Source organism: Triturus cristatus, chromosome 10, assembly GCF_964204655.1.
Source record: "Triturus cristatus chromosome 10, aTriCri1.1, whole genome shotgun sequence".
NCBI lineage: Eukaryota > Metazoa > Chordata > Amphibia > Caudata > Salamandridae > Triturus > Triturus cristatus.
Genome location: NC_140593.1, coordinates 856641373 through 856663971, shown reverse-complemented (window position 1 = coordinate 856663971; position 22599 = coordinate 856641373). Strand labels below are relative to the sequence as shown.

At 47.0% G+C, this 22599-nt stretch overlaps 16 non-coding genes across 16 annotated transcripts; all 16 read left to right on the top strand.

Annotated features, from left to right (window-relative positions):
* The first annotated feature begins 1058 nt into the window (after positions 1-1058).
* On the top strand, positions 1059-1131 carry TRNAV-AAC (transfer RNA valine (anticodon AAC)). Its single transcript has one exon. It is a non-coding gene; the product is annotated as a tRNA-Val (tRNA).
* A 2274-nt stretch (positions 1132-3405) lies between these two features.
* On the top strand, positions 3406-3477 carry TRNAP-AGG (transfer RNA proline (anticodon AGG)). The gene has a single exon. It is a non-coding gene; the product is annotated as a tRNA-Pro (tRNA).
* A 1783-nt stretch (positions 3478-5260) lies between these two features.
* TRNAP-CGG (transfer RNA proline (anticodon CGG)) lies at positions 5261-5332 on the top strand. Its single transcript has one exon. It is a non-coding gene; the product is annotated as a tRNA-Pro (tRNA).
* Positions 5333-6689: 1357 nt separating this feature from the next.
* On the top strand, positions 6690-6762 carry TRNAV-AAC (transfer RNA valine (anticodon AAC)). Its single transcript has one exon. It is a non-coding gene; the product is annotated as a tRNA-Val (tRNA).
* Positions 6763-8100: 1338 nt separating this feature from the next.
* Positions 8101-8172, top strand: TRNAP-CGG (transfer RNA proline (anticodon CGG)). Its single transcript has one exon. It is a non-coding gene; the product is annotated as a tRNA-Pro (tRNA).
* Positions 8173-8557: 385 nt separating this feature from the next.
* On the top strand, positions 8558-8630 carry TRNAV-UAC (transfer RNA valine (anticodon UAC)). Its single transcript has one exon. It is a non-coding gene; the product is annotated as a tRNA-Val (tRNA).
* A 2301-nt stretch (positions 8631-10931) lies between these two features.
* TRNAP-CGG (transfer RNA proline (anticodon CGG)) lies at positions 10932-11003 on the top strand. The gene has a single exon. It is a non-coding gene; the product is annotated as a tRNA-Pro (tRNA).
* Positions 11004-11388: 385 nt separating this feature from the next.
* On the top strand, positions 11389-11461 carry TRNAV-UAC (transfer RNA valine (anticodon UAC)). The gene has a single exon. It is a non-coding gene; the product is annotated as a tRNA-Val (tRNA).
* A 2309-nt stretch (positions 11462-13770) lies between these two features.
* TRNAP-CGG (transfer RNA proline (anticodon CGG)) lies at positions 13771-13842 on the top strand. The gene has a single exon. It is a non-coding gene; the product is annotated as a tRNA-Pro (tRNA).
* Positions 13843-14227: 385 nt separating this feature from the next.
* TRNAV-UAC (transfer RNA valine (anticodon UAC)) lies at positions 14228-14300 on the top strand. Its single transcript has one exon. It is a non-coding gene; the product is annotated as a tRNA-Val (tRNA).
* A 2309-nt stretch (positions 14301-16609) lies between these two features.
* On the top strand, positions 16610-16681 carry TRNAP-CGG (transfer RNA proline (anticodon CGG)). Its single transcript has one exon. It is a non-coding gene; the product is annotated as a tRNA-Pro (tRNA).
* Positions 16682-17066: 385 nt separating this feature from the next.
* TRNAV-UAC (transfer RNA valine (anticodon UAC)) lies at positions 17067-17139 on the top strand. Its single transcript has one exon. It is a non-coding gene; the product is annotated as a tRNA-Val (tRNA).
* An 899-nt stretch (positions 17140-18038) lies between these two features.
* TRNAV-AAC (transfer RNA valine (anticodon AAC)) lies at positions 18039-18111 on the top strand. Its single transcript has one exon. It is a non-coding gene; the product is annotated as a tRNA-Val (tRNA).
* Positions 18112-19448: 1337 nt separating this feature from the next.
* On the top strand, positions 19449-19520 carry TRNAP-CGG (transfer RNA proline (anticodon CGG)). Its single transcript has one exon. It is a non-coding gene; the product is annotated as a tRNA-Pro (tRNA).
* Positions 19521-19905: 385 nt separating this feature from the next.
* On the top strand, positions 19906-19978 carry TRNAV-UAC (transfer RNA valine (anticodon UAC)). The gene has a single exon. It is a non-coding gene; the product is annotated as a tRNA-Val (tRNA).
* Positions 19979-22287: 2309 nt separating this feature from the next.
* Positions 22288-22359, top strand: TRNAP-CGG (transfer RNA proline (anticodon CGG)). The gene has a single exon. It is a non-coding gene; the product is annotated as a tRNA-Pro (tRNA).
* The last annotated feature ends 240 nt before the right edge of the window (positions 22360-22599 follow it).

The window sequence follows — 22599 nt, the reverse complement described above, 5'->3', positions numbered from 1 at the left end:
GTCCAACTTTGAGCTTCATGGACATTGGCTCTTGGTCTGTGCATTCCAGCCCACTACATGTCAAGTAGATTCCTGCAAGCGTGTCTATTTCTGTAGTGTAGTGGTTATCATGTTCGCTTTACACTCGAAAGGTCCCTGGTTCGAGACCGGGCAGAAAGAGCAGCTTTCTGTTTTTCACACAGTTTGCATTTACTCTCTCAATTTATAGGAAAGCTGAGATAATGGAAGCTGTCTATCCCTCACCAGCGTGACGTACTGTGCTCCAGGGGCATCAGTGACAGCTCAAAAAGAGAAGTGACGATAGTTTGCGCTATTCGTTTGCACGTCCTTGTGTACTGAAGGTTGGGCCTACTTCATGAAAGCAAGGCATGAGAGCAGAAATGGTTTTATTGACCTCACCGAGAGCATACACCTAGAACAAACAAAATGTCTGAAGGATAGAGGCATTTTCATTTCTTGTTCGATGACGGCCATGGAAAAGACAGCAACCATATTGCAGAAGAGAGCAGCATGTGCAGTTGCTTGCTTTGGGTGAAGCATTCACTAACTCGCTGCCAATAACCCCCGGAGCCGGTGCGAAAGGTAACTCTTGTGTGCCTCGGATCGTTGGTCTAGGGGTATGATTCTCGCTTAGGGTGCGAGAGGTCCAGGATTCAAATCCCGGACGAGCCCTTTTTCAGAGGTAAACATACGAATCCTACTCAAAACTCACAATGCCTGACTATTTCTCATCACACTCGCCGCATTGTTGCACAAAATATTTTGAACCTCATAAGAAACATGGATCACCATGCTTTTTCTGCCTTCATGCTTAGTCTGTGTGTGTCCCAGGTGATGCTTTCCCAAGCTGTTCTTGCTGGCATTTAGGCATCAGATATTTGTCTGTCGATGCCTGCATAAGTCAATTTTTAATACGTCTAATTGCAAGCATGTTGGCTGATATCTCCTCAGTTTTCACACTTGCTCCTCGCTTTCTGAGTGGCTGCTGATACAGCAGAATAGAAGTAGAGAGAATCCTTGAGAGGAACCTTGCTCTAACAGTAAAACACAGCAAGTGAGTTTCTGTAGTGTAGTGGTCATCACGTTTGCCTAACACGCGAAAGGTCCCCGGTTCGAGACCGGGCAGAAACATTGTGCATGAGCTGCTTTTATGTGCACCCTCTAAAACCTTATTATCTCAATGCAAGCTTAAGAAGAGGCGGTCCTTGAACCCAGCGAGCCGTGGGAAACTTCCTTTACTTTTGCAAGACGAAACAAAGTAATCCGCATCCATCAGTGGTCGCTCTTGTGCCTAGCTTTTTTTTTGTCATGCCATGTTGTATTGTGGGGTCTTTACACTTGTGACATTGCTGTGAACGTTGTAAGTGCAAACATTGGCAGGTGCAGTCAGAAGAGTCAGATCTGTGCACACCCAGGGCTGTCAGGATGGCCGAGTGGTCTAAGGCGCCAGACTCAAGAGAGCTTGATCTTCAGTGCAACTGAGACTTCTGGTGGACAGGTTTCTTTTACACCCTTAAATCGTCCTGTTTTTTGCAGTGCATTCCCCACACACCACAATCTTTGCACAGACCTGTAACATATGACGAGAAATCCACCAACGATCAGGCTGGGCCCTCAATCACAATTCCATGTATTCCTGGAAGGGACACCTCAGGCACACCTTCCGTTAAATTTGCACTCCATCACACAAACTGCCGTGCTGGTTTCTCATGAAGCAGTTGATCCCATCTTTGTTGTGAGGCTCTCCTGCCACCTTTTGGGCGGAGAAGGCACTGTCCCTGCAACAACACAGGCAGACACGTTCAACAGGGCTTCCTGGTTATGTGGGAGGAGCAGATTGTCATTGGTCCCCCCTTGCGAATTTTAATTTACATAAGGAAGACAGAGAGGTAGCTGGGAGTAGGCAGTACACACGGACATTGAACTCTATCTTGTGATTTGCAGCCAATTCTAGATTGAGGCAGGAGGAAAGGAGGTGACTTGCCCAAAAATGGCCATACTGGGAATTCAGCCACCCTGGGGCTCCCAGGTGAGTGTTTCAGTCCTGCGAGCCACTCATATAAATCCCGCTTGATCGAGCCTGATCGAGCGCTGAGTGAGCATGTTTGAATCCAAGAATCAAATGCCTCTGTCTTAGGAGCAAGAATTGGCAGGCCCTCCCTTGCATCTGGGGTGGAAGTCTATGGGGCAAGTGTCCAGGACTTGCAGAGGAGTACAAGTGCCAGAAAGTGCCTGCAGTTCTCATCAGCGCCTTTTTTCTGCTCTCTGGCAGCTAGGATATCGACTGATCCCTTCCTTGCAAGAGTGAAAAAAACAACACCTTGAGAGAAAACATGACTTTGTGTGGTTCACATAGAGAGAGAGCAGCCAAATAGCCCTGCTTTGTTTCTGAAAGACGCATCAGAAATTGCTTAAAATGCCAACTGGGGAATCAGGCTCGTTGGTCTAGGAGTATGATTCTCGCTTTGGGTGCGAGAGGTCCCGGGTTCAAATCCCGGACGAGCCCATGCTGTGGAATTATTTTTAGGCTGCTTATTATATAGGGCCATTTCTTCTTTTCAATGCTATAAGACGCCGTGTATGGTGAGAAAGTTCCTTTCCCTCTACGCTATTTCCCACTTTTGGCGTATAGAATTTCAGTGCCGGACTTCTTTGCAACTGCTTTTCTGGGGTGGACCATCAGTGTAGGAAAATTAAATGCAAAGTGTTTTTCTAGTGTGGTTTCAGGTATGGTTTTAAAATCGCCTTTTGGAATAAAAGTGGTCCTCGTTCCTTTCTTCCAAAGAAAGAGATCGGGTAAGGAGGGTCCAACTTTGAGCTTCATGGACATTGGCCCTTGGTCTGTGCATTCCAGCCCACTACATGCCAAGAAGATTCCTGCAAGCGTGTCTGTTTCTGTAGTGTAGTGGTTATCACGTTAGCTTTACATGCGAAAGGTCCCTGGTTCGAGACCGGGCAGAAACAGCAGCTTTCTGTTTTTCACACAGTTTGCATTTACTCTCTCAACTTATAGGAAAGCTGAGATAATGGAAGCTGTCTATCCCTCACCAGCGTGACGTACTGTGCTCCAGGGGCATCAGTGACAGCTCAAAAAGAGAAGTGACGATAGTTTGCGCTATTCGTTTGCACGTCCTTGTGTACTGAAGGTTGGGCCTACTTCATGAAAGCAAGGCATGAGAGCAGAAATGGTTTTATTGACCTCACCGAGAGCATACACCTAGAACAAACAAAATGTCTGAAGGATAGAGGCATTTTCATTTCTTGTTCGATGACGGCCATGGAAAAGACAGCAACCATATTGCAGAAGAGAGCAGCATGTGCAGTTGCTTGCTTTGGGTGAAGCATTCACTAACTCGCTGCCAATAACCCCCGGAGCCGGTGCGAAAGGCAACTCTTGTGTGCCTCGGCTCGTTGGTCTAGGGGTATGATTCTCGCTTAGGGTGCGAGAGGTCCCGGGTTCAAATCCCGGACGAGCCCTTTTTCAGAGGTAAACATACGAATCCTACTCAAAACTCACAATGCCTGACTATTTCTCATTACACTCGCCGCATTGTTGCACAAAATATTTTGAACCTCATAAGAAACATGGATCACCATGCTTTTTCTGCCTTCATGCTTAGTCTGTGTGTGTCCCAGGTGATGCTTTCCCAAGCTGTTCTTGCTGGCATTTAGGCATCAGATATTTGTCTGTCGATGTCTGCATAAGTCAATTTTTAATACGTCTAATTGCAAGCATGTTGGCTGATATCTCTGCAGTTTTCACACTTGCTCCTCGCTTTCTGAGTGGCTGCTGATACAGCAGAATAGAAGTAGAGAGAATCCTTGAGAGGAACCTTGCTCTAACAGTAAAACACAGCAAGTGAGTTTCTGTAGTGTAGTGGTCATCACGTTCGCCTAACACGCGAAAGTTCCCCGGTTCGAGACTGTGCATGAGCTGCTTTTATGTGCACCCTCTAAAACCTTATTATCTCAATGCAAGCTTAAGAAGAGGCGGTCCTTGAACCCAGCGAGCCGTGGAAAACTTCCTTTACTTTTGCAAGACGAAACAAAGTAATCCGCATCCATCAGTGGTCGCTCTTGTGCCTAGCTTTTTTTTTGTCATGCCGTGTTGTATTGTGGGGTCTTTACACTTGTGACATTGCTGTGAACGTTGTAAGTGCAAACATTGGCAGGTGCAGTCAGAAGAGTCAGATCTGTGCACACCCAGGGCTGTCAGGATGGCCGAGTGGTCTACGGCGCCAGACTCAAGAGAGCTTGATCTTCAGTGCAACTGAGACTTCTGGTCTCCTCATGGAGGCGTGGGTTCAAATCCCACTTCTGACAGGTTTCTTTTACACCCTTAAATCGTCCTGTTTTTTGCAGTGCATTCCCCACACACCACAATCTTTGCACGGACCTGTAACATATGACGAGAAATCCACCAACGATCAGGCTGGGCCCTCAATCACAATTCCATGTATTCCTGGAAGGGACACCTCAGGCACACCTTCCGTTAAATTTGCACTCCATCACACAAACTGCCGTGCTGGTTTCTCATTAAGCAGTTGATCCCATCTTTGTTGTGAGGCTCTCCTGCCACCTTTTGGGCGGAGAAGGCACTGTCCCTGCAACAACACAGGCAGACATGTTCAACAGGGCTTCCTGGTTATGTGGGAGGAGCAGATTGTCATTGGTCCCCCCTTGCGAATTTTAATTTACATAAGGAAGACAGAGAGGTAGCTGGGAGTAGGCAGTACACACGGACATTGAACTCTATCTTGTGATTTGCAGCCAATTCTAGATTGAGGCAGGAGGAAAGGAGGTGACTTTCCCAAAAATGGCCATACTGGGAATACAGCCACCCTGGGGCTCCCAGGTGAGTGTTTCAGTCCTGCGAGCCACTCATATAAATCTCGCTTGATCGAGCCTGATCGAGCGCTGAGTGAGCATGTTTGAATCCAAGAATCAAATGCCTCTGTCTTAGGAGCAAGAATTGGCAGGCCCTCCCTTGCATCTGGGGTGGAAGTCTATGGGGCAAGTGTCCAGGACTTGCAGAGGAGTACAAGTGCCAGAAAGTGCCTGCAGTTCTCATCAGCGCCTTTTTTCTGCTCTCTGGCAGCTAGGATATCGACTGATCCCTTCCTTGCAAGAGTGAAAAAAACAACACCTTGAGAGAAAACATGACTTTGTGTGGTTCACATAGAGAGAGAGCAGCCAAATAGCCCTGCTTTGTTTCTGAAAGACGCATCAGAAATTGCTTAAAATGCCGACTGGGGAATCAGGCTCGTTGGTCTAGGGGTATGATTCTCGCTTCGGGTGCGAGAGGTCCCGGGTTCAAATCCCGGACGAGCCCATGCTGTGGAATTATTTTTAGGCTGCTTATTATATAGGGCCATTTCTTCTTTACAATGCTATAAGACGCCGTGTATGGTGAGAAAGTTCCTTTCCCTCTACGCTATTTCCCACTTTTGGCATATAGAATTTCAGTGCCGGACTTCTTTGCAACTGCTTTTCTGGGGTGGACCATCAGTGTAGGAAAATTAAATGCAAAGTGTTTTTCTAGTGTGGTTTCAGGTATGGTTTTAAAATCGCCTTTTGGAATAAAAGTGGTCCTCGTTCCTTTCTTCCAAAGAAAGAGATCGGGTAAGGAGGGTCCACCTTTGAGCTTCATGGACATTGGCCCTTGGTCTGTGCATTCCAGCCCACTACATGCCAAGAAGATTCCTGCAAGCGTGTCTGTTTCTGTAGTGTAGTGGTTATCACGTTTGCTTTACACGAGAAAGGTCCCTGGTTCGAGACCGGGCAGAAACAGCAGCTTTCTGTTTTTCACACAGTTTGCATTTACTCTCTCAATTTATAGGAAAGCTGAGATAATGGAAGCTGTCTATCCCTCACCAGCGTGACGTACTGTGCTCCAGGGGCATCAGTGACAGCTCAAAAAGAGAAGTGACGATAGTTTGCGCTATTCGTTTGCACGTCCTTGTGTACTGAAGGTTGGGCCTACTTCATGAAAGCAAGGCATGAGAGCAGAAATGGTTTTATTGACCTCACCGAGAGCATACACCTAGAACAAACAAAATGTCTGAAGGATAGAGGCATTTTCATTTCTTGTTCGATGACGGCCATGGAAAAGACAGCAACCATATTGCAGAAGAGAGCAGCATGTGCAGTTGCTTGCTTTGGGTGAAGCATTCACTAACTCGCTGCCAATAACCCCCGGAGCCGGTGCGAAAGGCGACTCTTGTGTACCTCGGCTCGTTGGTCTAGGGGTATGATTCTCACTTAGGGTGCGAGAGGTCCCGGGTTCAAATCCCGGACGAGCCCTTTTTCAGAGGTAAACATACGAATCCTACTCAAAACTCACAATGCCTGACTATTTCTCATTACACTCGCCGCATTGTTGCACAAAATATTTTGAACCTCATAAGAAACATGGATCACCATGCTTTTTCTGCCTTCATGCTTAGTCTGTGTGTGTCCCAGGTGATGCTTTCCCAAGCTGTTCTTGCTGGCATTTAGGCATCAGATATTTGTCTGTCGATGCCTGCATAAATCAATTTTTAATACGTCTAATTGCAAGCATGTTGGCTGATATCTCTGCAGTTTTCACACTTGCTCCTCGCTTTCTGAGTGGCTCCTGATACAGCAGAATAGAAGTAGAGAGAATCCTTGAGAGGAACCTTGCTCTAACAGTAAAACACAGCAAGTGAGTTTCTGTAGTGTAGTGGTCATCACGTTCGCCTAACATGCGAAAGGTCCCCGGTTCGAGACCGGGCAGAAACACTGTGCATGAGCTGCTTTTATGTGCACCCTCTAAAACCTTATTATCTCAATGCAAGCTTAAGAAGAGGCGGTCCTTGAACCCAGCGAGCCGTGGGAAACTTCCTTTACTTTTGCAAGACGAAACAAAGTAATCCGCATCCATCAGTGGTCGCTCTTGTGCCTAGCTTTTTTTTTGTCATGCCATGTTGTATTGTGGGGTCTTTACACTTGTGACATTGCTGTGAACGTTGTAAGTGCAAACATTGGCAGGTGCAGTCAGAAGAGTCAGATCTGTGCACACCCAGGGCTGTCAGGATGGCCGAGTGGTCTAAGGCGCCAGACTCAAGAGAGCTTGATCTTCAGTGCAACTGAGTCTTCTGGTCTCCTCATGAAGGCGTGGGTTCAAATCCCACTTCTGACAGGTTTCTTTTACACCATTAAATCGTCCTGTTTTTTGCAGTGCATTCCCCACACACCACAATCTTTGCACGGACCTGTAACATATGACGAGAAATCCTCCAACGATCAGGCTGGGGCCCTCAATCACAATTCCATGTATTCCTGGAAGGGACACCTCAGGCACACCTTCCGTTAAATTTGCACTCCATCACACAAACTGCCGTGCTGGTTTCTCATTAAGCAGTTGATCCCATATTTGTTGTGAGGCTCTCCTGCCACCTTTTGGGCGGAGAAGGCACTGTCCCTGCAACAACACAGGCAGACATGTTCAACAGGGCTTCCTGGTTATGTGGGAGGAGCAGATTGTCATTGGTCCCCCCTTGCGAATTTTAATTTACATAAGGAAGACAGAGAGGTAGCTGGGAGTAGGCAGTACACACGGACATTGAACTCTATCTTGTGATTTGCAGCCAATTCTAGATTGAGGCAGGAGGAAAGGAGGTGACTTGCCCAAAAATGGCCATACTGGGAATTCAGTCACCCTGGGGCTCCCAGGTGAGTGTTTCAGTCCTGCGAGCCACTCATATAAATCTCGCTTGATCGAGCCTGATCGAGCGTTGAGTGAGCATGTTTGAATCCAAGAATCAAATGCCTCTGTCTTAGGAGCAAGAATTGGCAGGCCCTCCCTTGCATCTGGGGTGGAAGTCTATGGGGCAAGTGTCCAGGACTTGCAGAGGAGTACAAGTGCCAGAAAGTGCCTGCAGTTCTCATCAGCGCCTTTTTTCTGCTCTCTGGCAGCTAGGATATCGACTGATCCCTTCCTTGCAAGAGTGAAAAAAACAACACCTTGAGAGAAAACATGACTTTGTGTGGTTCACATAGAGAGAGAGCAGCCAAATAGCCCTGCTTTGTTTCTGAAAGACGCATCAGAAATTGCTTAAAATGCCGACTGGGGAATCAGGCTCGTTGGTCTAGGGGTATGATTCTCGCTTCGGGTGCGAGAGGTCCCGGGTTCAAATCCCGGACGAGCCCATGCTGTGGAATTATTTTTAGGCTGCTTAATATATAGGGCCATTTCTTCTTTTCAATGCTATAAGACGCCGTGTATGGTGAGAAAGTTCCTTTCCCTCTACGCTATTTCCCACTTTTGGCGTATAGAATTTCAGTGCCGGACTTCTTTGCAACTGCTTTTCTGGGGTGGACCATCAGTGTAGGAAAATTAAATGCAAAGTGTTTTTCTAGTGTGGTTTCAGGTATGGTTTTAAAATCGCCTTTTGGAATAAAAGTGGTCCTCGTTCCTTTCTTCCAAAGAAAGAGATCGGGTAAGGAGGGTCCAACTTTGAGCTTCATGGACATTGGCCCTTGGTCTGTGCATTCCAGCCCACTACATGCCAAGAAGATTCCTGCAAGCGTGTCTGTTTCTGTAGTGTAGTGGTTATCACGTTCGCTTTACACGCGAAAGGTCCCTGGTTCGAGACCGGGCAGAAACAGCAGCTTTCTGTTTTTCACACAGTTTGCATTTACTCTCTCAACTTATAGGAAAGCTGAGATAATGGAAGCTGTCTATCCCTCACCAGCGTGACGTACTGTGCTCCAGGGGCATCAGTGACAGCTCAAAAAGAGAAGTGACGATAGTTTGCGCTATTCGTTTGCACGTCCTTGTGTACTGAAGGTTGGGCCTACTTCATGAAAGCAAGGCATGAGAGCAGAAATGGTTTTATTGACCTCACCGAGAGCATACACCTAGAACAAACAAAATGTCTGAAGGATAGAGGCATTTTCATTTCTTGTTCGATGACGGCCATGGAAAAGACAGCAACCATATTGCAGAAGAGAGCAGCATGTGCAGTTGCTTGCTTTGGGTGAAGCATTCACTAACTCGCTGCCAATAACCCCCGGAGCCGGTGCGAAAGGCGACTCTTGTGTGCCTCGGCTCGTTGGTCTAGGGGTATGATTCTCACTTAGGGTGCGAGAGGTCCCGGGTTCAAATCCCAGACGAGCCCTTTTTCAGAGGTAAACATACGAATCCTACTCAAAACTCACAATGCCTGACTATTTCTCATTACACTCGCCGCATTGTTGCACAAAATATTTTGAACCTCATAAGAAACATGGATCACCATGCTTTTTCTGCCTTCATGCTTAGTCTGTGTGTGTCCCAGGTGATGCTTTCCCAAGCTGTTCTTGCTGGCATTTAGGCATCAGATATTTGTCTGTCGATGCCTGCATAAGTCAATTTTTAATACGTCTAATTGCAAGCATGTTGGCTGATATCTCTGCAGTTTTCACACTTGCTCCTCGCTTTCTGAGTGGCTGCTGATACAGCAGAATAGAAGTAGAGAGAATCCTTGAGAGGAACCTTGCTCTAACAGTAAAACACAGCAAGTGAGTTTCTGTAGTGTAGTCGTCATCACGTTCGCCTAACACGCGAAAGGTCCCCGGTTCGAGACAGGGCAGAAACACTGTGCATGAGCTGCTTTTATGTGCACCCTCTAAAACCTTATTATCTCAATGCAAGCTTACGAAGAGGCGGTCCTTGAACCCAGCGAGCCATTGGAAACTTCCTTTACTTTTGCAAGACGAAACAAAGTAATCCGCATCCATCAGTGGTCGCTCTTGTGCCTAGCTTTTTTTTTGTCATGCCATGTTGTATTGTGGGGTCTTTACACTTGTGACATTGCTGTGAACGTTGTAAGTGCAAACATTATCAGGTGCAGTCAGAAGAGTCAGATCTGTGCACACCCAGGGCTGTCAGGATGGCCGAGTGGTCTAAGGTGCCAGACTCAAGAGAGCTTGATCTTCAGTGCAACTGAGACTTCTGGTCTCCTCATGGAGGCGTGGGTTCAAATCCCACTTCTGACAGGTTTCTTTTACACCCTTAAATCGTCCTGTTTTTTGCAGTGCATTCCCCACACACCACAATCTTTGCACGGACCTGTAACATATGACGAGAAATCCACCAACGATCAGGCTGGGCCCTCAATCACAATTCCATGTATTCCTGGAAGGGACACCTCAGGCACACCTTCCGTTAAATTTGCACTCCATCACACAAACTGCCGTGCTGGTTTCTCATTTAGCAGTTGATCCCATCTTTGTTATGAGGCTCTCCTGCCACCTTTTGGGCGGAGAAGGCACTGTCCCTGCAACAACACAGGCAGACATGTTCAACAGGGCTTCCTGGTTATGTGGGAGGAGCAGATTGTCATTGGTCCCCCCTTGCGAATTTTAATTTACATAAGGAAGACAGAGAGGTAGCTGGGAGTAGGCAGTACACACGGACATTGAACTCTATCTTGTGATTTGCAGCCAATTCTAGATTGAGAAAGGAGGTGACTTGCCCAAAAATGGCCATACTGGGAATTCAGCCACCCTGGGGCTCCCAGATGAGTGTTTCAGTCCTGCGAGCCACTCATATAAATCTCGCTTGATCGAGCCTGATCGAGCGCTGAGTGAGCATGTTTGAATCCAAGAATCAAATGCCTCTGTCTTAGGAGCAAGAATTGGCAGGCCCTCCCTTGCATCTGGGGTGGAAGTCTATGGGGCAAGTGTCCAGGACTTGCAGAGGAGTACAAGTGCCAGAAAGTGCCTGCAGTTCTCATCAGCGCCTTTTTTCTGCTCTCTGGCAGCTAGGATATCGACTGATCCCTTCCTTGCAAGAGTGAAAAAAACAACACCTTGAGAGAAAACATGACTTTGTGTGGTTCACATAGAGAGAGAGCAGCCAAATAGCCCTGCTTTGTTTCTGAAAGACGCATCAGAAATTGCTTAAAATGCCGACTGGGGAATCAGGCTCGTTGGTCTAGGGGTATGATTCTCGCTTCGGGTGCGAGAGGTCCCGGGTTCAAATCCCGGACGAGCCCATGCTGTAGAATTATTTTTAGGCTGCTTAATATATAGGGCCATTTCTTCTTTTCAATGCTATAAGACGCCGTGTATGGTGAGAAAGTTCCTTTCCCTCTACGCTATTTCCCACTTTTGGCGTATAGAATTTCAGTGCCGGACTTCTTTGCAACTGCTTTTCTGGGGTGGACCATCAGTGTAGGAAAATTAAATGCAAAGTGTTTTTCTAGTGTAGTTTCAGGTATGGTTTTAAAATCGCCTTTTGGAATAAAAGTGGTCCTCGTTCCTTTCTTCCAAAGAAAGAGATCGGGTAAGGAGGGTCCAACTTTGAGCTTCATGGACATTGGCCCTTGGTCTGTGCATTCCAGCCCACTACATGCCAAGAAGATTCCTGCAAGTGTGTCTGTTTCTGTAGTGTAGTGGTTATCACGTTCGCTTTACACGCGAAAGGTCCCTGGTTCGAGACCGGGCAGAAACAGCAGCTTTCTATTTTTCACACAGTTTGCATTTACTCTCTCAACTTATAGGAAAGCTGAGATAATGGAAGCTGTCTATCCCTCACCAGCGTGACGTACTGTGCTCCAGGGGCATCAGTGACAGCTCAAAAAGAGAAGTGACGATAGTTTGCGCTATTCGTTTGCTCGTCCTTGTGTACTGAAGGTTGGGCCTACTTCATGAAAGCAAGGCATGAGAGCAGAAATGGTTTTATTGACCTCACCGAGAGCATACACCTAGAACAAACAAAATGTCTGAAGGATAGAGGCATTTTCATTTCTTGTTCGATGACGGCCATGGAAAAGACAGCAACCATATTGCAGAAGAGAGCAGCATGTGCAGTTGCTTGCTTTGGGTGAAGCATTCACTAACTCGATGCCAATAACCCCGGAGCCGGTGCGAAAGGCGACTCTTGTGTTCCTCGGCTCATTGGTCTAGGGGTATGATTCTCGCTTAGGGTGCGAGAGGTCCCGGGTTCAAATCCCAGACGAGCCCTTTTTCAGAGGTAAACATACGAATCCTACTCAAAACTCACAATGCCTGACTATTTCTCATTACACTCGCCGCATTGTTGCACAAAATATTTTGAACCTCATAAGAAACATGGATCATCATGCTTTTTCTGCCTTCATGCTTAGTCTGTGTGTGTCCCAGGTGATGCTTTCCCAAGCTGTTCTTGCTGGCATTTAGGCATCAGATATTTGTCTGTCGATGCCTGCATAAGTCAATTTTTAATACGTCTAATTGCAAGCATGTTGGCTGATATCTCTGCAGTTTTCACACTTGCTCCTCGCTTTCTGAGTGGCTCCTGATACAGCAGAATAGAAGTAGAGAGAATCCTTGAGAGGAACCTTGCTCTAACAGTAAAACACAGCAAGTGAGTTTCTGTAGTGTAGTGGTCATCACGTTCGCCTAACATGCGAAAGGTCCCCGGTTCGAGACCGTGCAGAAACACTGTGCATGAGCTGCTTTTATGAGCACCCTCTAAAACCTTATTATCTCAATGCAAGCTTAAGAAGAGGCGGTCCTTGAACCCAGCGAGCCGTGGGAAACTTCCTTTACTTTTGCAAGACGAAACAAAGTAATGCGCATCCATCAGTGGTCGCTCTTGTGCCTAGCTTTTTTTTTGTCATGCCATGTTGTATTGTGGGGTCTTTACACTTGTGACATTGCTGTGAACGTTGTAAGTGCAAACATTGGCAGGTGCAGTCAGAAGAGTCAGATCTGTGCACACCCAGGGCTGTCAGGATGGCCGAGTGGTCTAAGGCGCCAGACTCAAGAGAGCTTGATCTTCAGTGCAACTGAGTCTTCTGGTCTCCTCATGGAGGCGTGGGTTCAAATCCCACTTCTGACAGGTTTCTTTTACACCATTAAATCGTCCTGTTTTTTGCAGTGCATTCCCCACACACCACAATCTTTGCACGGACCTGTAACATATGACGAGAAATCCTCCAACGATCAGGCTGGGGCCCTCAATCACAATTCCATGTATTCCTGGAAGGGACACCTCAGGCACACCTTCCGTTAAATTTGCACTCCATCACACAAACTGCCGTGCTGGTTTCTCATTAAGCAGTTGATCCCATCTTTGTTGTGAGGCTCTCCTGCCACCTTTTGGGCGGAGAAGGCACTGTCCCTGCAACAACACAGGCAGACATGTTCAACAGGGCTTCCTGGTTATGTGGGAGGAGCAGATTGTCATTGGTCCCCCCTTGCGAATTTTAATTTACATAAGGAAGACAGAGAGGTAGCTGGGAGTAGGCAGTACACACGGACATTGAACTCTATCTTGTGATTTGCAGCCAATTCTAGATTGAGGCAGGAGGAAAGGAGGTGACTTGCCCAAAAATGGCCATACTGGGAATTCAGCCACCCTGGGGCTCCCAGGTGAGGGTTTCAGTCCTGCGAGCCACTCATATAAATCTCGCTTGATCGAGCCTGATCGAGCGCTGAGTGAGCATGTTTGAATCCAAGAATCAAATGCCTCTGTCTTAGGAGCAAGAATTGGCAGGCCCTCCCTTGCATCTGGGGTGGAAGTCTATGGGGCAAGTGTCCAGGACTTGCAGAGGAGTACAAGTGCCAGAAAGTGCCTGCAGTTCTCATCAGCGCCTTTTTTCTGCTCTCTGGCAGCTAGGATATCGACTGATCCCTTCCTTGCAAGAGTGAAAAAAACAACACCTTGAGAGAAAACATGACTTTGTGTGGTTCACATAGAGAGAGAGCAGCCAAATAGCCCTGCTTTGTTTCTGAAAGACGCATCAGAAATTGCTTAAAATGCCGACTGGGGAATCAGGCTCGTTGGTCTAGGGGTATGATTCTCGCTTCGGGTGCGAGAGGTCCCGGGTTCAAATCCCGGACGAGCCCATGCTGTGGAATTATTTTTAGGCTGCTTAATATATAGGGCCATTTCTTCTTTTCAATGCTATAAGACGCCGTGTATGGTGAGAAAGTTCCTTTCCCTCTACGCTATTTCCCACTTTTGGCGTATAGAATTTCAGTGCCGGACTTCTTTGCAACTGCTTTTCTGGGGTGGACCATCAGTGTAGGAAAATTAAATGCAAAGTGTTTTTCTAGTGTGGTTTCAGGTATGGTTTTTAAATCGCCTTTTGGAATAAAAGTGGTCCTCGTTCCTTTCTTCCAAAGAAAGACATCGGGTAAGGAGGGTCCAACTTTGAGCTTCATGGACATTGGCCCTTGGTCTGTGCATTCCAGCCCACTACATGCCAAGAAGATTCCTGCAAGCGTGTCTGTTTCTGTAGTGTAGTGGTTATCACGTTTGCTTTACACGCGAAAGGTCCCTGGTTCGAGACCGGGCAGAAACAGCAGCTTTCTGTTTTTCACACAGTTTGCATTTACTCTCTCAACTTATAGGAAAGCTGAGATAATGGAAGCTGTCTATCCCTCACCAGCGTGACGTACTGTGCTCCAGGGGCATCAGTGACAGCTCAAAAAGAGAAGTGACGATAGTTTGCGCTATTCGTTTGCACGTCCTTGTGTACTGAAGGTTGGGCCTACTTCATGAAAGCAAGGCATGAGAGCAGAAATGGTTTTATTGACCTCACCGAGAGCATACACCTAGAACAAACAAAATGTCTGAAGGATAGAGGCATTTTCATTTCTTGTTCGATGACGGCCATGGAAAAGACAGCAACCATATTGCAGAAGAGAGCAGCATGTGCAGTTGCTTGCTTTGGGTGAAGCATTCACTAACTCGCTGCCAATAACCCCCGGAGCCGGTGCGAAAGGCGACTCTTGTGTGCCTCGGCTCGTTGGTCTAGGGGTATGATTCTCGCTTAGGGTGTGAGAGGTCCCGGGTTCAAATCCCAGACGAGCCCTTTTTCAGAGGTAAACATACGAATCCTACTCAAAACTCACAATGCCTGACTATTTCTCATTACACTCGCCGCATTGTTGCACAAAATATTTTGAACCTCATAAGAAACATGGATCACCATGCTTTTTCTGCCTTCATGCTTAGTCTGTGTGTGTCCCAGGTGATGCTTTCCCAAGCTGTTCTTGCTGGCATTTAGGCATCAGATATTTGTCTGTCGATGCCTGCATAAGTCAATTTTTAATACGTCTAATTGCAAGCATGTTGGCTGATATCTCTGCAGTTTTCACACTTGCTCCTCGCTTTCTGAGTGGCTGCTGATACAGCAGAATAGAAGTAGAGAGAATCCTTGAGAGGAACCTTGCTCTAACAGTAAAACACAGCAAGTGAGTTTCTGTAGTGTAGTCGTCATCACGTTCGCCTAACACGCGAATGGTCCCCGGTTCGAGACCGGGCAGAAACACTGTGCATGAGCTGCTTTTATGTGCACCCTCTAAAACCTTATTATCTCAATGCAAGCTTACAAAAAGGCGGTCCTTGAACCCAGCGAGCCATGGGAAACTTCCTTTACTTTTGCAAGACGAAACAAAGTAATCCGCATCCATCAGTGGTCGCTCTTGTGCCTAGCTTTTTTTTTGTCATGCCATGTTGTATTGTGGGGTCTTTACACTTGTGACATTGCTGTGAACGTTGTAAGTGCAAACATTATCAGGTGCAGTCAGAAGAGTCAGATCTGTGCACACCCAAGGCTGTCAGGATGGCCGAGTGGTCTAAGGCGCCAGACTCAAGAGAGCTTGATCTTCAGTGCAACTGAGACTTCTGGTCTCCTCATGGAGGCGTGGGTTCAAATCCCACTTCTGACAGGTTTCTTTTACACCCTTAAATCGTCCTGTTTTTTGCAGTGCATTCCCCACACACCACAATCTTTGCACGGACCTGTAACATATGACGAGAAATCCACCAATGATCAGGCTGGGCCCTCAATCACAATTCCATGTATTCCTGGAAGGGACACCTCAGGCACACCTTCCGTTAAATTTGCACTCCATCACACAAACTGCCGTGCTGGTTTCTCATTTAGCAGTTGATCCCATCTTAGTTATGAGGCTCTCCTGCCACCTTTTGGGCGGAGAAGGCACTGTCCCTGCAACAACACAGGCAGACATGTTCAACAGGGCTTCCTGGTTATGTGGGAGGAGCAGATTGTCATTGGTCCCCCCTTGCGAATTTTAATTTACATAAGGAAGACAGAGAGGTAGCTGGGAGTAGGCAGTACACACGGACATTGAACTCTATCTTGTGATTTGCAGCCAATTCTAGATTGAGGCAGGAGGAAAGGAGGTGACTTGCCCAAAAATGGCCATACTGGGAATTCAGCCACCCTGGGGCTCCCAGGTGAGTGTTTCAGTCCTGCGAGCCACTCCTATAAATCTCGCTTGATCGAGCCTGATCGAGCGCCGAGTGAGCATGTTTGAATCCAAGAATCAAATGCCTCTGTCTTAGGAGCAAGAATTGGCAGGCCCTCCCTTGCATCTGGGGTGGAAGTCTATGGGGCAAGTGTCCAGGACTTGCAGAGGAGTACAAGTGCCAGAAAGTGCCTGCAGTTCTCATCAGCGCCTTTTTTCTGCTCTCTGGCAGCTAGGATATCGACTGATCCCTTCCTTGCAAGAGTGAAAAAAACAACACCTTGAGAGAAAACATGACTTTGTGTGGTTCACATAGAGAGAGAGCAGCCAAATAGCCCTGCTTTGTTTCTGAAAGACGCATCAGAAATTGTTTAAAATGCCGATTGGGGAATCAGGCTCGTTGGTCTAGGGGTATGATTCTCGCTTCGGGTGCGAGAGGTCCCGGGTTCAAATCCCGGACGAGCCCATGCTGTAGAATTATTTTTAGGCTGCTTAATATATAGGGCCATTTCTTCTTTTCAATGCTATAAGACGCCGTGTATGGTGAGAAAGTTCCTTTCCCTCTACGCTATTTCCCACTTTTGGCGTATAGAATTTCAGTGCCGGACTTCTTTGCAACTGCTTTTCTGGGGTGGACCATCAGTGTAGGAAAATTAAATGCAAAGTGTTTTTCTAGTGTGGTTTCAGGTATGGTTTTAAAATCGCCTTTTGGAATAAAAGTGGTCCTCGTTCCTTTCTTCCAAAGAAAGAGATCGGGTAAGGAGGGTCCAACTTTGAGCTTCATGGACATTGGCCCTTGGTCTGTGCATTCCAGCCCACTACATGCCAAGAAGATTCCTGCAAGTGTGTCTGTTTCTGTAGTGTAGTGGTTATCACGTTCGCTTTACACGCGAAAGGTCCCTGGTTCGAGACCGGGCAGAAACAGCAGCTTTCTGTTTTTCACACAGTTTGCATTTACTCTCTCAACTTATAGGAAAGCTGAGATAATGGAAGCTGTCTATCCCTCACCAGCGTGACGTACTGTGCTCCAGGGGCATCAGTGACAGCTCAAAAAGAGAAGTGACGATAGTTTGCGCTATTCGTTTGCACGTCCTTGTGTACTGAAGGTTGGGCCTACTTCATGAAAGCAAGGCATGAGAGCAGAAATGGTTTTATTGACCTCACCGAGAGCATACACCTAGAACAAACAAAATGTCTGAAGGATAGAGGCATTTTCATTTCTTGTTCGATGACGGCCATGGAAAAGACAGCAACCATATTGCAGAAGAGAGCAGCATGTGCAGTTGCTTGCTTTGGGTGAAGCATTCACTAACTCGCTGCCAATAACCCCCGGAGCCGGTGCGAAAGGCGACTCTTGTGTGTCTCGGCTCGTTGGTCTAGGGGTATGATTCTCGCTTAGGGTGCGAGAGGTCCCGGGTTCAAATCCCAGACGAGCCCTTTTTCAGAGGTAAACATACGAATCCTACTCAAAAATCACAATGCCTGACTATTTCTCATTACACTCGCCGCATTGTTGCACAAAATATTTTGAACCTCATAAGAAACATGGATCACCATGCTTTTTCTGCCTTCATGCTTAGTCTGTGTGTGTCCCAGATGATGCTTTCCCAAGCTGTTCTTGCTGGCATTTAGGCATCAGATATTTGTCTTTCGATGCCTGCATAAGTCAATTTTTAATACGTCTAATTGCAAGCATGTTGGCTGATATCTCTGCAGTTTTCACACTTGCTCCTCGCTTTCTTAGTGGCTGCTGATACAGCAGAATAGAAGTAGAGAGAATCCTTGAGAGGAACCTTGCTCTAACAGTAAAACACAGCAAGTGAGTTTCTGTAGTGTAGTGGTCATCACGTTCGTCTAACACGCGAAAGGTCCCTGGTTCGAGACCGGGCAGAAACACTGTACATGAGCTGCTTTTATGTGCACCCTCTAAAACCTTATTATCTCAATGCAAGCTTAAGAAGAGGCGGTCCTTGAACCCAGCGAGCCGTGGGAAACTTCCTTTACATTTGCAAGACGAAACAAAGTAATCCGCATCCATCAGTGGTCGCTCTTGTGCCTAGCATTTTTTTTGTCATGCCATGTTGTATTGTGGGGTCTTTACACTTGTGACATTGCTGTGAACGTTGTAAGTGCAAACATTATCAGGTGCAGTCAGAAGAGTCAGATCTGTGCACACCCAGGGCTATCAGGATGGCCGAGTGGTCTAAGGCGCCAGACTCAAGAGAGATTGATTTTCAGTGCAATTGAGACTTCTGGTCTCCTCATGGAGGCGTGGGTTCAAATCCCACTTCTGACAGGTTTCTCTTACACCCTTAAATCGTCCTGTTTTTTGCAGTGCATTCCCCACACACCACAATCTTTGCACGGACCTGTAACATATGACGAGAAATCCACCAACGATCAGGCTGGGACCTCAATCACAATTCCATGTATTCCTGGAAGGGACACCTCAGGCACACCTTCCGTTAAATTTGCACTCCATCACACAAACTGCCGTGCTGGTTTCTCATTAAGCAGTTGATCCCATCTTTGTTGTGAGGCTCTCCTGCCACCTTTTGGGCGGAGAAGGCACTGTCCCTGCAACAACACAGGCAGACATGTTCAACAGGGCTTCCTGGTTATGTGGGAGGAGCAGATTGTCATTGGTCCCCCCTTGCGAATTTTAATTTACATAGGGAAGACAGAGAGGTAGCTGGGAGTAGGCAGTACACACGGACATTGAACTCTATCTTGTGATTTGCAGCCAATTCTAGATTGAGGCAGGAGGAAAGGAGGTGACTTGCCCAAAAATGGCCATACTGGGAATTCAGCCACCCTGGGGCTCCCAGGTGAGTGTTTCAGTCCTGCGAGCCACTCATATAAATCTCGCTTGATCGAGCCTGATCGAGCGCTGAGTGAGCATGTTTGAATCCAAGAATCAAATGCCTCTGTCTTAGGAGCAAGAATTGGCAGGCCCTCCCTTGCATCTGGGGTGGAAGTCTATGGGGCAAGTGTCCAGGACTTGCAGAGGAGTACAAGTGCCAGAAAGTGCCTGCAGTTCTCATCAGCGCCTTTTTTCTGCTCTCTGGCAGCTAGGATATCGACTGATCCCTTCCTTGCAAGAGTGAAAAAAACAACACCTTGAGAGAAAACATGACTTTGTGTGGTTCACATAGAGAGAGAGCAGCCAAATATCCCTGCTTTGTTTCTGAAAGACGCATCAGAAATTGCTTAAAATGCCGACTGGTGAATCAGGCTCGTTGGTCTAGGGGTATGATTCTCGCTTCGGGTGCGAGAGGTCCCGGGTTCAAATCCCGGACGAGCCCATGCTGTGGAATTATTTTTAGGCTGCTTAATATATAGGGCCATTTCTTCTTTTCAATGATATAAGACGCCGTGTATGGTGAGAAAGTTCCTTTCCCTCTACGCTATTTCCCACTTTTGGCGTATAGAATTTCAGTGCCGGACTTCTTTGCAACTGCTTTTCTGGGGTGGACCATCAGTGTAGGAAAATTAAATGCAAAGTGTTTTTCTAGTGTGGTTTCAGGTATGGTTTTAAAATCGCCTTTTGGAATAAAAGTGGTCCTCGTTCCTTTCTTCCAAAGAAAGAGATCGGGTAAGGAGGGTCCAACTTTGAGCTTCATGGACATTGGCCCTTGGTCTGTGCATTCCAGCCCACTACATGCCAAGAAGATTCCTGCAAGCGTGTCTGTTTCTGTAGTGTAGTGGTTATCACGTTTGCTTTACACGCGAAAGGTCCCTGGTTCGAGACCGGGCAGAAACAGCAGCTTTCTGTTTTTCACACAGTTTGCATTTACTCTCTCAACTTATAGGAAAGCTGAGATAATGGAAGCTGTCTATCCCTCACCAGCGTGACGTACTGTGCTCCAGGGGCATCAGTGACAGCTCAAAAAGAGAAGTGACGATAGTTTGCGCTATTCGTTTGCACGTCCTTGTGTACTGAAGGTTGGGCCTACTTCATGAAAGCAAGGCATGAGAGCAGAAATGGTTTTATTGACCTCACCGAGAGCATACACCTAGAACAAACAAAATGTCTGAAGGATAGAGGCATTTTCATTTCTTGTTCGATGACGGCCATGGAAAAGACAGCAACCATATTGCAGAAGAGAGCAGCATGTGCAGTTGCTTGCTTTGGGTGAAGCATTCACTAACTCGCTGCCAATAACCCCCGGAGCCGGTGCGAAAGGCGACTCTTGTGTGCCTCGGCTCGTTGGTCTAGGGGTATGATTCTCGCTTAGGGTGTGAGAGGTCCCGGGTTCAAATCCCAGACGAGCCCTTTTTCAGAGGTAAACATACGAATCCTACTCAAAACTCACAATGCCTGACTATTTCTCATTACACTCGCCGCATTGTTGCACAAAATATTTTGAACCTCATAAGAAACATGGATCACCATGCTTTTTCTGCCTTCATGCTTAGTCTGTGTGTGTCCCAGGTGATGCTTTCCCAAGCTGTTCTTGCTGGCATTTAGGCATCAGATATTTGTCTGTCGATGCCTGCATAAGTCAATTTTTAATACGTCTAATTGCAAGCATGTTGGCTGATATCTCTGCAGTTTTCACACTTGCTCCTCGCTTTCTGAGTGGCTGCTGATACAGCAGAATAGAAGTAGAGAGAATCCTTGAGAGGAACCTTGCTCTAACAGTAAAACACAGCAAGTGAGTTTCTGTAGTGTAGTCGTCATCACGTTCGCCTAACACGCGAATGGTCCCCGGTTCGAGACCGGGCAGAAACACTGTGCATGAGCTGCTTTTATGTGCACCCTCTAAAACCTTATTATCTCAATGCAAGCTTACGAAAAGGCGGTCCTTGAACCCAGCGAGCCATGGGAAACTTCCTTTACTTTTGCAAGACGAAACAAAGTAATCCGCATCCATCAGTGGTCGCTCTTGTGCCTAGCTTTTTTTTTGTCATGCCATGTTGTATTGTGGGGTCTTTACACTTGTGACATTGCTGTGAACGTTGTAAGTGCAAACATTATCAGGTGCAGTCAGAAGAGTCAGATCTGTGCACACCCAAGGCTGTCAGGATGGCCGAGTGGTCTAAGGCGCCAGACTCAAGAGAGCTTGATCTTCAGTGCAACTGAGACTTCTGGTCTCCTCATGGAGGCGTGGGTTCAAATCCCACTTCTGACAGGTTTCTTTTACACCCTTAAATCGTCCTGTTTTTTGCAGTGCATTCCCCACACACCACAATCTTTGCACGGACCTGTAACATATGACGAGAAATCCACCAATGATCAGGCTGGGCCCTCAATCACAATTCCATGTATTCCTGGAAGGGACACCTCAGGCACACCTTCCGTTAAATTTGCACTCCATCACACAAACTGCCGTGCTGGTTTCTCATTTAGCAGTTGATCCCATCTTAGTTATGAGGCTCTCCTGCCACCTTTTGGGCGGAGAAGGCACTGTCCCTGCAACAACACAGGCAGACATGTTCAACAGGGCTTCCTGGTTATGTGGGAGGAGCAGATTGTCATTGGTCCCCCCTTGCGAATTTTAATTTACATAAGGAAGACAGAGAGGTAGCTGGGAGTAGGCAGTACACACGGACATTGAACTCTATCTTGTGATTTGCAGCCAATTCTAGATTGAGGCAGGAGGAAAGGAGGTGACTTGCCCAAAAATGGCCATACTGGGAATTCAGCCACCCTGGGGCTCCCAGGTGAGTGTTTCAGTCCTGCGAGCCACTCCTATAAATCTCGCTTGATCGAGCCTGATCGAGCGCCGAGTGAGCATGTTTGAATCCAAGAATCAAATGCCTCTGTCTTAGGAGCAAGAATTGGCAGGCCCTCCCTTGCATCTGGGGTGGAAGTCTATGGGGCAAGTGTCCAGGACTTGCAGAGGAGTACAAGTGCCAGAAAGTGCCTGCAGTTCTCATCAGCGCCTTTTTTCTGCTCTCTGGCAGCTAGGATATCGACTGATCCCTTCCTTGCAAGAGTGAAAAAAACAACACCTTGAGAGAAAACATGACTTTGTGTGGTTCACATAGAGAGAGAGCAGCCAAATAGCCCTGCTTTGTTTCTGAAAGACGCATCAGAAATTGTTTAAAATGCCGATTGGGGAATCAGGCTCGTTGGTCTAGGGGTATGATTCTCGCTTCGGGTGCGAGAGGTCCCGGGTTCAAATCCCGGACGAGCCCATGCTGTAGAATTATTTTTAGGCTGCTTAATATATAGGGCCATTTCTTCTTTTCAATGCTATAAGACGCCGTGTATGGTGAGAAAGTTCCTTTCCCTCTACGCTATTTCCCACTTTTGGCGTATAGAATTTCAGTGCCGGACTTCTTTGCAACTGCTTTTCTGGGGTGGACCATCAGTGTAGGAAAATTAAATGCAAAGTGTTTTTCTAGTGTGGTTTCAGGTATGGTTTTAAAATCGCC